The sequence below is a fragment of the Monodelphis domestica genome, chromosome 4 (genome assembly GCF_027887165.1).
Source record: "Monodelphis domestica isolate mMonDom1 chromosome 4, mMonDom1.pri, whole genome shotgun sequence".
Lineage (NCBI taxonomy): Eukaryota > Metazoa > Chordata > Mammalia > Didelphimorphia > Didelphidae > Monodelphis > Monodelphis domestica.
Genome location: NC_077230.1, coordinates 77,901,893 through 77,915,771, shown reverse-complemented (window position 1 = coordinate 77,915,771; position 13,879 = coordinate 77,901,893). Strand labels below are relative to the sequence as shown.

Here is a 13,879-nt window from a genome sequence, read left to right as displayed (position 1 = left end):
TGTTTGGAGAAATTGCCTGCAGAAACCAGTTACTACATCAAAGATCCAGAATGAACTTTGGATATAATAATTGAACTAAAGGGGGTTGAATTATAATTTTCTCTTAGAAAGTGCAATATTGTATGCACCTTTAATTAAAATATCTTTAGAGGTATAAGCTGGATATGTGAAATGATTCACTGGGGAGACTAGGCATGTAAATCTGGGAGATTTCAATATGGTCATTTCCCAATGGAATCATGGGAGGGGAGGGGGATTGTGAAGAGATAATTGAATGCTCTTAGTTTATTTTAATGTAATCAATCAGAAACATTTAATCCAGAATTTGAAGTACCCCTACTTAGCACTTGGTAAGTCTATGTAAGAGAACTCACAAGTCACTTACTAGTGTATGCACCCAAAGGCCACAAGCACTGCCCCTCTTGGGCAGTGCTAGGCAAATTGGGAGACTCCAATTGGTTCCTGTGAAGAGGGGGAGAGACAGGAAGTGACATGGAAAAAAGGGTATAAAAAGCCAAGTCCAAGGACTAATTGATTCACTCTGTGTCAGTGAACCAAGCTGAAGGGAGATTTTTCTTGGATGTGGTCACCTTGTCCTAGACTCGCCCTTGCTAAGGCTGAACCTGACTTCACTGGATCAGCACCTAGGCTGGTAGGCTAGACAAGGCTCTGTCTCCTTCCTACTTTTCCCATTTTCAATATCTCTACTTAGTTGTAAATAAAAAAGCTGCTAATAGTCATTTTTGACTTAAGGGCTAATAATTTATAAATGAGAGCCACAATCTCACTTTTCTAACTCTCATATTGAATCAAACCTAATTTAAATTCTTTCAGAATTACAACTCAAATTCCCTGAGAGTTATATGGCTGACCAAATACAAAGTTACAATTCCCTGTAACAATTGACTGACAATTATATGGCTGACCAAGTTTGTTTTAGGTTGTCAAAGCAACAAGAAAACATGGAATATGTTTGAGAAAGGTCAAAACATAATCAACATGTTTTAAGAACCTTAGGAAGCAGTGTGGTATAATGAATAGAGGACCATGAAAGGTCAATAGGGGGCCATGGTAGAGTGAACAGAGAGCTTCTAGGTTCAAGTTTTTACTCTGACATACTAGCTATGTTACTAGGGGTCAGTCATCTAACCTCTTAGAACCTTGGACAATTTTCAAAAAGGGTATGTTATATAGGAGATGTTAATCCACATTGATGGAGAGTGTTTCCAAACCACTGAGTTCCCCACATAAATTTTCATTTTGGGGGACCCATTCATGGGTCCATACCATCTTCCTCAAGGATCATCACTTTCCCCCTCCCCCAAATCTAGCAGCAACTGAAAGTCTAATGAAAGTCTGGGGATAAGATGGGAAGAACCTGAATTAGATGGCTGTGGAAATGGAAAGGAGTAAGTATAATCGAGTAGCTATGGAAAAAGAAAGAAATAACTACAAGAGATGTAAAGGAAGTTATCAATAGAGCCTTCTGACTAACTTAATAAAGGAATAAGGGAGAGGAAAGAATTTAGATTGAGAATTACTGATGTGGCTGTGAAAAATTCAAATGGTGATATGTCATTACATTTACTTCTTTTTATTTATCTGCTCTTAGGGGTCATTTCCCCATAGCTTGCTTTCCTCCAATCAACAACAACCATACCTTAGCCGGGCTTCACAGGATATAAGATCACCACTGTACAAAACTATGATCTTCCCAACAAATCACTCCAATGAAAAGTGCAACTTGACAACGATTTCCCATAACTATCCATCATATATTCTATATTCCAGCCAACTTTAGCGACTGGATGGTCCCCTGTATTTGAAATTCTATCTCCTGTCTTCATATTTTTGTGTAAACAGTTTCTCCCCAAACTTCCCTATCACTGACTCCTGGAATACCTAAGTCCCTTTAAAGGTTAGCTTAAATGATACTTTGTATTAGGACTTTTCATGACTCCATCAGCTATTAGTACAGCTCTCTCCCCACTTACTTTGTATATATTTTATATTGACCCATCTCTGTGCATGTAGTCTCCCCTAATGAAAAAAATAAGGTACTTTGGGGGCAGCAACTGTCCCTTTTTTTCTTTGTTTCCCTAGTACCTAATCCAGTGCCTAGCACAAAATGACTGTTGAATTGAATTAAACTGATAAGGCATATTTAATAAAACAGACTCAACTTTCTGCTATGAGGCAGTCAATTTCATATAACTCTAAAAAGAGCTGGAGTAAAGTAGAAAGAACATTAAAATAATATCTACCAGAAACCTTGATTCTAACTCCAGGTCTGCTACTAACTAGTTGTGTGACCTAGGGCAAACTACTTCATCTCTCTTGGCCTGACTGTTTCTTCAATTTTAATATGAAGGTATTGGACCCGATGATGTCTAAGATCCCTTCCAGCTCAAAATGCTTTGATTCTATAATTGTATAGAAAAGTGATAGCCTGGACAAGAAACAGTGACTTATGCTAAACTATATAATGGTTACATGGATAGGAGCAATGATCTAAGGGCGCTAACTCAAAATCTGCCCTCCACAAAAATCTACACCTCCCCCCTTTTTTAATCAAAAAGTAAATATAGATTGAAGTGAATTTGGATTAGAGGCCAAAAGAGGTGACTAGGGGTATGAAGTTAATTCTTGGATTCTTCAATGAAAGTTGACTCTAGATTCTTGGACATTCTATTATCCAGATGATGCTCAGAAAGTGTGATTTGGGCCAGCTATGGTCATTAAAGTACCTATGAATGTTTTTTTTTTTTTGCTAAAATTTTGTGATCTGACTTTTTAAGGGAATTATATACTTCTACATTAGCTAGAGAAGTCTTCATTTCACAGTAATGGAGAGTTCTGAATATCTGTGAAACATGTGTTGGGTTCCTCTTCTATGATGAATTACATGAGGGTCACATGTAATAAGGATTTCTCAGAATGAAAAGGGGACAGAGTTGGGGGTCAGAGGCTTTTGCTTATTTCTTCCTAGATAGCTCTGGAACAAAATGCCTAGTAGTGGCCACAATCCAGAAACTGGCTCAATTCATGAAAGCTCTCATCCTGTGTATTTTAATCAAAGGTTCTCAGAACCCTAAGGAGCAATGGATTAAGGGGATTAGCATACAAGATTTTATTCCAAGTGATTGCCAAACACCAATCTGCAGTGTCAAAATATTTTACCAGACAGTAAATTATAGCTTCTTTGGAAAATTCTTACACATCTGCAAATATCTTCCTTTTTCCATGGGGCATGGAAGAGTTAAGGACAAATTGTAAAACTCTGGAAAGTAACTAAAAAGTCTGAACCTTTAATTCCTATCACTAATACTCAAAAGAACTCTAATAGAACTTTGTATTCCACAAATACTAATCCAGTAAAACTTTGACAGTCACTAGAGAAAAAGGATCATCAGGTTTATGGATGAAATGAGGGGCTTAGGCTCAGAAATCACTTTCATGGGGTGGTCTAGTAAAAAGAGCAATGAACAGAGAGCTTTTCTGGAAAGAATCACAAGGCCAATATTCAAGTCTCATTTCCCTTCCAATTCAATTTGTAACCTGAAATAAGTCACAATCTCTCTGGGCCTCAATTCCTTTATTTGTAAATTGGAAATAGTCTTGGTCTGCCTCTCTTACAAAGTTGGGTATACAATGGGATCATGGTGGTTAAGTCCTTTATGTAATTTTATTCTAAAATTCTATACAGTCAGTCCATGAATTCTGATTGAGCACTTCTAATATATTGTTGCTATACTAATACAAAGAAAAAAGTGAAATTTTTACTTTGAACTAATACAAAGAAGAAAGTGAAATTTTTACTTTGATCAAAACAAAGAAAAAGTGAAAACAGTCCCTAACCTCAAAAAAAAAAGCTTACATTGTACTGCAAGAGATGACATGTAAACAAATAGTATATAATTGTAAGCTATTGCTATTATCTTGTCCTCCTTTAAAATGGGCACACTTGGGGGAACATAATTTGGAAATACACTGTGTACTGAAGATAGGGGAAATATTCAGGGATTATTTTCCTAACCATTTATAATCCCAATGGCACTCTATAAAAACGAAGAGTGGCAAATAAGAAATAATACAGGTGTAATGCACTTAACAAAATCAATAAGTTCCTAAAAAGCTATACGTAAATTGATTTTTCTTTTGTAGATAAGGAGCTCTTTACTTAAAGGAGTCCTGTAATGAATCCTTTATAGGTGGATCGTTTTGTAATTATCATCATCTAAATCTGTCTTATAAAGGAATTTTTTTTACATCTTAAGCAGCCAGGGTCACTTATATAATATATATATATATATATATGTATATATATATATATATATATAATGTCCTATATATAATGTAAACTGGTAAGTAGAGAATATATACTATTCAAATGAGCAATAACACGTGAGAATTCTCTTTACAGACTCAGACTAACTACCAGTGAGGCTCGACTACACCTATCACTTCCCCAAAAGTGACAGAGTAGACCCAGAATTACTACTATCTTTAAGCAAACTGTCATGCCAAATTCATTTTCAATTACCTCAATGCCAATGTGATTAGTTTATTTGTGCATAATCTGCTCAGATTATATACACACACGAGCAAGTTGAGACCTTTTTTAGTTCCTCTCCTGCTTGTTCACAATTTGTCCTGTCTTGCTAAAACCATCTGCCCATTGTGATCCATATAACTCTTTAAGGGCAAGGATTCTCTCATTTCTGTCTTTGTATCCCCAGAGCCAACATGAGTGCCTGGTATTTTTGCCCTTTGGAAAAGGAGCTGTGGTATTTCTCATGGTCACAAGAAGGAACTAGGCTGCTGGCAAAGAGCATGAGTATCCTACCACCCCCAGACTCTCATCTCTCTCTCTTTTTTCCCTCCCCGCCCCCTTGTTCTGCTGATTCATGAGGTTCAGATGTCATTTGAAAATGCTGCAAACCCCCTTTATTTTCCCTGAGTCTTTAACCTTTGAAGATTTTTTCATTTCTGTCTTCATTCCTTCCTTTAGTTCCCCAACATAGTCATCATATGAACTATTAAGGGTGAGATACAAATTATGATCTTTCATATTTTCACAGGAAAAATGACATTTCTGAGTCATTATTTATTGGAACTGGGATTACAAATAGTGGCTGGAAAGGATAATTACCCAAAGTCCTACATTTAGAGAAAACTGGTGCATATGGGGATAACAGCTCAATATTTTAGGATGCGCCAACTTTCTAAAAATAGAGAAATATGGTGATTATCACTGGAATTAATTCAAGAACATTCAGAATGAGATGACTAATGTTAAGGAATACCATTTCTGTGATATCACTCACAAGGAGCTAAATTTCATACCCCACATACCGTAATCCTTTTGAGGAAACTGGTCCTAGGAGCCCTTGTAAGTGAAAAAAGAAAGGTTAAGAACAAATAACACATTTTCAAATGAGCAATAACACATGATAGTTATCATCTCTCCAGACTTAGCCCAAATACCAGTGAGGCTTCTTGTAGACCTTTAACCCTGTCCTTCTTCCCCAAAAGTGACAGAGCAGACTCATAGCTACTTTTATGTTTAAAAAGACATGCTGAGGAATAAAAGAATAAGTAAGAAATCCTACTATTGAATTTAATCAACAAGGCAGGGCAAGAAGTATTTATTAAGCTTTTGCTATATTATAGGTGGGGCAGCTAGGTGATGCAGTGGATAGAGACCTGGGGTCAAATTTGGCCTCTTACACTTACTATCTGTGTGACCCTGGGCAAGTCCTTTAACCCTGGTTGCCTTAGTTTTCTCATCTGTAAAATTAACTGAAGAAGGAAATGGCAAACTATTCTAGTATCTTTGCCAAGACAATCCAAAAAAGGAAGTCTGAAAGTCAGACGCAACTGAAAATGATTGAGCATCAAAAAGAAATGTTCTAAGCATTTTGCTAAGCAATGAGAATACAAGTATAAGCAAAAATAAAGCCCCTAATTTCAAACAGTTTATAATATATTAATAAAAAAACATGTAAAAACATAGAAAAGGGAACTGGAAATGAAGAAAAATATGTTATGCTCTATTATGAGTATGTAGCAGAGATTGTACTAATCTCTAGGGAAATAGAGACAAAAATCAACCAGTTCCTGCCCTCAGAATACTGTGTGTATAACAACAGGCAGACTGTCCTAGCAACAGAGGGCAAATGAGAAATAAATAGGAGTGGAACAAAGATAAAACATGTCCCCGAAAGTAAAAACTTGTTCTTCACACAAATCTCTTGAGTGCATAGAATATGTGCAAGTGCAAATGTTATGTGTGTGCATGTATGACACATCGGTGGGGAAAGAAAGCAGCCTCATGACATGAGTTGCTTTCAAGTCAGAAGGAACTGGATTCATGTCTTTACTGGAATACTTGGAAGCTATGTGACCATGAGCAAATTACATAACCACTCAGAGGTCCAAGCAACTTTCCAGGGCTCTAAATCACTGCTTAGCATTAGAGAGGTGAGTATGGAGATCTCTATGACTTTGAGGTGGTCAGTAAAAGTTGTATCACCATGTGACTAGCCTAGAGAGGAGCTTCTATGAACTTTGCTAGTTCAAGCAATAAATGTAAGTTTCTCCCTAGACCCCTATTTGAAGGTATATCAGTAACTGATTAAAAGGGATTCATTGATTAAATTCTTCCACAAAGTTGTACTTGGGAAAAAATCATAGGAATTAAGATTTGGCAGGTACCTCAGAAACAGAATGATAAAAGCACACAATGTCAAAGAAGGAAGAGATTTTATTTTTTGGTAGACTCCTAACTCCTAGCATTACACGTTGGTAGGACCTACCAGAAGGTTATCTCCATGCCACGACTAGATATAAGATAGGACATATATGCATAAAATTTACATTTGCACAATTTATACTTTATATTTACATATGTTTAAATGCATCTGTGAATACCCATGTCCATATTTGTGAATGCTTACATCTATGCATATATGTATGTAACTGTGGCTAGAATTTGGACAACAACTTCTTGTTTTCTAACCTTTTCAAAATCATTTTTGCTATCATTCAAAATTTCTAGTCTAAATAAGCCCTTCTATAACTTATTTAATTGATTATACTTGAATTTGTTCATTTAACAAACACTGAATTCCTACTATGTGCAAGGTAATTAGCAGGACACACAATTGGGTTACATATGGCCTCTGACACCAATCTGCTAATAGTTTAACTTGTGGGCAGATATTTTAGTTCTAGGAAAACAAGATTACAACTATTCAATTATAAGCATACTTCAATATTTCCATCAGGCCAAGTCCATATTAAGGAAAATGAATTTCTAAAACAAAGCACAATCCAAATTTGATATTACCAGGTTTTGATTTTAAACTCTATCTTGTCCTAAACTTGAGCTACAGAAACTCAAATGATGTGAAAGTTGGAAGGTAATCTGAGATTAATTTCTAACAAGAAGATATTACTGAAGGTCTGTACTGGTCCTTAAGCCTTTGAACACAACAGACTATAAAAAAGACAGATGAATTCTAGTAGAAGACCCACCCTGGCCCAACAGTTATTCCTTACTGGCATGCCATGGAGAACGTTCCCTTTTGACATCATAGAAATTTAAAGGTAGAGAACATTGGCCCCAGAAGGTTCCACTCTCCACTAATCCTCTTCATTAGCATAGTAGCATGAGGAATTAATTTATTAAATCCTTTCAAAAAGTTCTACTTGAGGAAAAATTGTAGCATTTAAAGTACATCACAGGATAGCAAAGTTGGAAGTGACTTCAGCTGCCATCTAATACCACTAGTACTTCAAGAAGAATGATTTCTACAACATACTTAGGAGTGGTCTTCCAGAGTCTACTTGAAGAAAACCAACAAGGAGGAATCCAATAGCACTTCAGTCAAGCTATTTTTAAACAGTTATCAGTTGGGGAAGTTTTTTTTTTTCTTTCACAGGCCTAAATTCATCTTTTTTTTTCTATTTTCTATCTCATTAAACCTAATTTTCCCTTTGGGGGTAAACTGGAGGGGGAATGTGGACTATAGATTTTTGGTATAGAGAACTTGCTGGTGAGAAAATTTTTTTCTCTCCGTGTAAGCAGGTACATTTGCTATAATATAGAATCTTGAAGAACTGCCTGAGGGCATTGAAAAGTTGTCTTCTTGACTCTTAGGACAGTTATCTATCCACTATGTCTAAATGAATATCTACTCTTTTTTTCCCCCATGACAACTCTGAATACTTGAAGCTCACTATAGCAACCCACTCTTTTAAAAATTTAAACAGTCTCAATTCCTTCAATTGATTTTCATTTAACATGAATTTGAAGTGGCTTCTTTTGAGGAATCTTCATTTCGTCAATACCCATAGTAAAATTTGGTGGTCCTAACTGAGCACAGCACTCCATGAGCAAGGGGACCAGGGCAGAGGACAATGTGATCATTATTCCCTTATTCCCAGAAATTATATGTCTCAAAATGTAGTTCAAGGAGATGGTACCTTTTTCCACTGCCAAATCATAATTTACTGATATTCAGTCCACAAAATCTCTGAAATTTTTTTTCAGACAAAATGCATGTTGTATCTTTCCCATCATGAACTTGTGAAGTTGTTTGATTTTTTTTTTAACCCAAGTGTAAGTCAACATTTATTTCTCCAGGCTAATCTATACTTGAAAAAGAATTCTTCCAATATCCTAATTGTCAAATGATCATCCAGATTCTGGCAAACCTGTCAGGGAGGAGATGTTGCTATCTCCTTAGCCAGTCCATTCTACTTTAAGATAGTCTTAACTTTTGCTATTTCAATGTCTCCTCATGGGGTGAAGATGATACTGGACGACCAAGACTATGCTAGCAGCTCAGTAGATCTCACCATTATGGAAAGTCTTCAGTTAGATATAAAATCCTAGGACCATTCTCAAAAACTTTGGATAAATTCATTAGCAGACGTTTGTCTAGCAAGAGATTAATTACTTCAGCTCTGGTCAATTTAAGATACTTTACAGTGAGTCAGTCACAAGCAGAGGATCAAGCTATTTAAGCTCTGAGAGGTTAATTACTAGAAGGTGTGAGTTGGGGGAATTCAAAGTAAATTCTGACTTACAAAGACTTAGAGGGGTTGCAATTCACATTAGTGGAGGGAGTGCCTAAACAGATGGAATCAGAAATCAGAGACTATGTTAGTGGTTCTGATAAATTCTACCAAAGTGGAAAATATTTTCAGAGACCCCAAATCCCAGGAATACTCTAGCAAAAGTTTAGATGGGATATACCTTTTTTTAAGTGCTTTGCATGCTTTAACATACCATATAAATTCTCGTGATCATCATGACCACCTGAATTTTGGCCACCAGATGATAATTATTTCAGATGCAGGAGTTCAAGAAGATAGCAGATGGACAAAGAGGAGTTAAAATCTGCATCAATGGAGGAAGTGCCTACATGGAGTAAATAATGATGGATTCTAAGATCATAGGATCAGAATTCAAAGGCTGGAAGAGACTTCATCTAGTCCAATGTTCTAATTATACAGATGGGCAAACCAAAGACTGGAGAGGTTAAGGGTTTATCTAAGGCTCTTATGTATATAGTAAGCCTTGGAAGCCCAAGTGTTAACAATTTATTTGGTGGAGGGGGTAAGAGAGGAAGGAATGGAAGGATGATACAGAGAAGAAAAAAGAACAGGAATACTTTAAAGAGAAGGAACTAGACAGTAAAAGAAAAATAATCTTATGGGGAAGTGGGAATTTAGCATGAGAATGTCAGGAAGGCAAGTCAATTTTGAAAAATTGTAGTTTGGTCTGAGATTCACTTCTAAGCAAAGGACTGTCCCTACCTTTAAATAAAATATGTGAAACACTCAGATATTCACTTAATAAAAAGGAAGCTTTCAGCCTCCTAACCTCTTCTTATGATACCAGAAGGACTTAAAGTTGTTAAATACATGCTATCTCAATGGGAAGAAGTATATACCATATATACAGAGGTGCACTAGTGAATGTTTAATGACCAGCTCACTGGAAGGGAGTTTTAGGAGGAAGTGTATAAGGGGAATGTATCTATGACACATCATAAGTTTAATCCAAATTATTCATATTTTCCCCATCACTTTCATATGTCTAAATATTCACCAAAACAATAAATCTGAAGCCCTGATTTGTAGGAATTGCTGATATCCAAAATATGAATGCTCATGATGAAATCTAACAATCAGCTCTCTGAGTCAAACAAGAGTTAACTTCAGCACACCAAGGTAACATATCCAGGTAAAGGGAATTCTTTATTTAAGTTATGCTTGCATCCAGCCCACAGGCTAAAGTAATTCTACTTGAATATTCAAAACTCTTCAGTCTATTCAAGCTTTGAATGGAATGGCAAAGGTCTTCCAGGAATTTACTTCTGTTTACTATTCTTTTCTTTCATGAATTACTGCTACATGGTTGGCTGGTTAGCAGTTACTTGTAAAAAATTCTAAATTGTGCTCAAGTATCTTTGTGAACTCATGCACCTGAATATAGACATTCCAGTATTCATTTTGAATCCTTGAGCATTCTTCATATAATCAATGTAAGACACTGGAAACATTGCAGTGAGAGGGAAGGTAAATATCAGAAGGTAAGAGCAACAAGTAAAAAATATCAAGTGCCAATGTATCACCAAAAATTTTAAAAGGAAGAATTTTCACAGGTACAATGAAAGTTGGGAAGCCATTTTGTAATCAGGATCCTTAAAAATCCCAGAACGTGGTAGTCACATCTTTCAGCCATAAATTTTCCCCTACTCTAATCTTTAAATTAAGTTACTCTACAACTGTAGAGACGTACAGAACTCTAAAGATCATTTAGGCTAATTCATTCATTTTACAGATTAAGAAACTGAGGACAAAGAGGAGAAAGAACTTAACCAGAGTCAGACAGGCAAGATGGCAAGGATTCAAATCTAGGTATTCTGACTTAAGCGATAGTGTTCATTATACTATACTTAATTGAACTTGCCAGGTCACCTGAAAAAAAAGCCCCTAAAAAGGGTCCATGGTTGTGTTAAAGAATAAAATGATGATCTCATACTATAAATGATTACCATGAGGCAGCTGGGTGATGCAATGGACAGAGTGCTGAAGTTGGAGTCAGGAAGACCTATGTTTAAATCCTGCTTCAGATCCTTATTTTTGATGTGACACTGAGTATTTTGTTTAATCTTTTTGGGTCTCTGTTCTCTTATCTTTAAAATGAAGGAATTAGACTCAGTGTCCTCAAAAATTTCTTCCATCTCTAAATCTACAAAACCTATCATCTTGGATATCCTCCTCCTTTAGATTCTCTGCCAGTAAAGTAGGAGAATTTCCCTCTTTTCCTGCCACCATTCAATTTCCCACAAGTTAATCCACTTCAGACCCTAAAGAGGGACTAGAAATCTTGACTGAAAAATAGACTGCCCATAGTTAAAATCAATTCAAGGACTAGATGTCTTTGTTTTAAGATGTCCTTCTTGATCATACGGAAAAGACGGCAACTCTAAGTCAAGGACAAATTTCAAAAATAGGAGAGCAAATAGACATACACAATTACCAAGAGACAGAGATAGCATTTGTTACCATCTTTTAATTCAGTATTTCAAAGATTCCTGATCTCATTGGTTCCTTCCATGATTCACATGTTGCATTGTTCATGCCTTAGTAAATAGTCTTCAAAAATTACTGTGGGCAAAAAAAAATCAGCATCTAGTACCTGACCTTCCAGTAATAAACTGCTCAGATTTTAATCTGGTCTTGTTATTAGTTATACATATCTTCTTACCATTGACTAGAAGGAAACCTATCCAGTTCGCATAACTCTCTGCAGTTGGAAGAAAGCATCTGATTAACACATACACTTTTTTTTTTTTTTACAGTGACATAGGGAACTAAGGATATTTCATTTGGAATTAGGTAAAACTCTGAGGTAGGTGGCATCATTTATTGAAATATGGTTATATTCTTGTTTTCATTGTGAAGCAGGCAAAGAAGACCCTACATCATTCTCCCTCAGTGATGCCCTTTAGTATGAAACGTGAAAAGAAGATCCCTGCAATTATGCCAAATCAGCAAGAAAATGAATTAACTCTGTCGTTACAGTAGACTGACTCATGGAATATTAGAGCTAAAAGAGACCTTGGAAAGTACCTAGGCTGACCCCTTCCTTATAGAAATGAGAAAACAAAGAGCATAAGTGGGGGTAGAACTGATTTTATATGTTCACTCTCTAACCGTGTTAGATTACAGAACAAATTCACCAGAAATGAATGCATGCTTAAATTCATTTTTATTTTCTTTGTGGAAATATTTGGAAAAATATTCCCTCCCTCTTTTTCTCATTTAAATTTGGCCATCTAAATGGTTTCCTAATATATATATATATACTTTATACTAATATATACTTTCATTTGCATTAAAGAGAATTATCTACACTTAATTATCACAGGAAGTTATTGGGTGTGGCTTACTGTTATAAAATTTAGGAAACATCCAATTCACCACTAGGAGGAAACTCCTGGAACCAAAGGAAAAGGACATTATTTCTAATATGTTCAAACCTTGCAAAAGAGAAACCAGTAAAAAAAGAATTCTAAGCCACATTCACACTCCCTGCTCAGGGAGGTCCCAGAACACAATATGGCTCTTTTCACTTTGGCTAAAGCTAAATGCCATTTTTTTTAAACAAAAGGAAACACCCACATCTCCTGTGCTTTGCCTGCTTCTCTACATATTAACACACCTTGCAAGTTTTTCATTGACTTCCATGTGTACTGAAATTAAACTATATCAAATCAAGAGTCCCAAGTCATTTTAATATCCTAAAGCAATAAAATGTCAGCTAGTCATTCATTCTTCCTCTTTTTCCTCCTCCTTCACTCCAACTCTTCTCCATTCTCCACATCCTTCTCCACCTTGCTTCACTCCCCAGACTCCAAACACAGCAAGATCAAGCAGAGGCTAATTGCTGAAATTCATTAATGCTGGCTTCCCACCTATTTGCAGCAAAACTACAACTTGGAAATCTAGGGTAGTTTCTCCCCCCCCCACCCCCCTTTTTCATGCGGAAGAGGAAGGAAGCGCAAAGTCCTCCACCCCTTCCCACTCTGATCGGTTGGATTTCATGGGTGTGGCAGAGTTGAGACCCTAGCTAGGTCTTGCTGATGGTTTCTCCCCACACACACACACCCATGGCAGGGATGATGAATAGAGGGCAAGGAAAGGATGGAAGCCATCAGCTTCTGCCTTTGATGTTCCAAGATCACATCACCCACAAGTGGGAAGCCTGCTTTCCACTTATTGAATCACTCATGTAATACAAATGCCACTCAGTGTCCCAGTGAGCCCACACCCTTATTACAGTATGTCCATCTGTTCTGTATGATGATCTACTGAGTGCTGGCTGCATGTACAGTGAGCACTCCCAGGGCTGATACACATACCCTGGGAAGATTTTCAGATTAAATTGTATGGATCTGCAAAGCATGTACTTATGAGTGGCTCTATGATGTAGGATATATGACATATGTGTCATATATGGGAGATGTAGGAGTTTGGATGCTTTTCTGCTATTTCTGCTGTTTCTGCTTGCAGTTAAACACATGTAGACATATAGAAACCATTATTGCATATGAATGAGTATACATGACTTAAGTATGTGTGTGAATATACATACATGCACTCTCCCAAGTCTATAACTGTAGCCTCAGCAGTTTGCATATCAAAGAAACTATATATGAGGCTGTCAGTAAGGAAGGATTTGAAAGATGGCAGCTGGCCTCATTTTAGGAAGGGGATACATTAGTTCTAATTCTCCACTTTAAAAACATGCTTAGTTTCCTTTGTCAAACAGTGGGTATAGATAGGGTGGGAACCA

General features: G+C 36.5%; 1 protein-coding gene and 1 long non-coding RNA gene across 4 annotated transcripts in view; one reads left to right on the top strand and one right to left on the bottom strand.

The window, feature by feature from the left end:
* Window positions 1-2,742, top strand: part of LOC103093872 (uncharacterized) — a 42,741-nt gene extending 39,999 nt beyond the window's left edge. For all 3 annotated transcript variants that reach the window (XR_001629812.2, XR_008911113.1, XR_008911112.1), the window contains exon 9: window positions 1,613-2,742. This is a non-coding gene — a long non-coding RNA (uncharacterized LOC103093872). The remainder of the gene's footprint in view (window positions 1-1,612) is intronic.
* GAP43 (growth associated protein 43) overlaps window positions 1-13,879 on the bottom strand; it is a 134,715-nt gene that overhangs the window by 118,446 nt on the left and 2,390 nt on the right. The window lies entirely within an intron of this gene.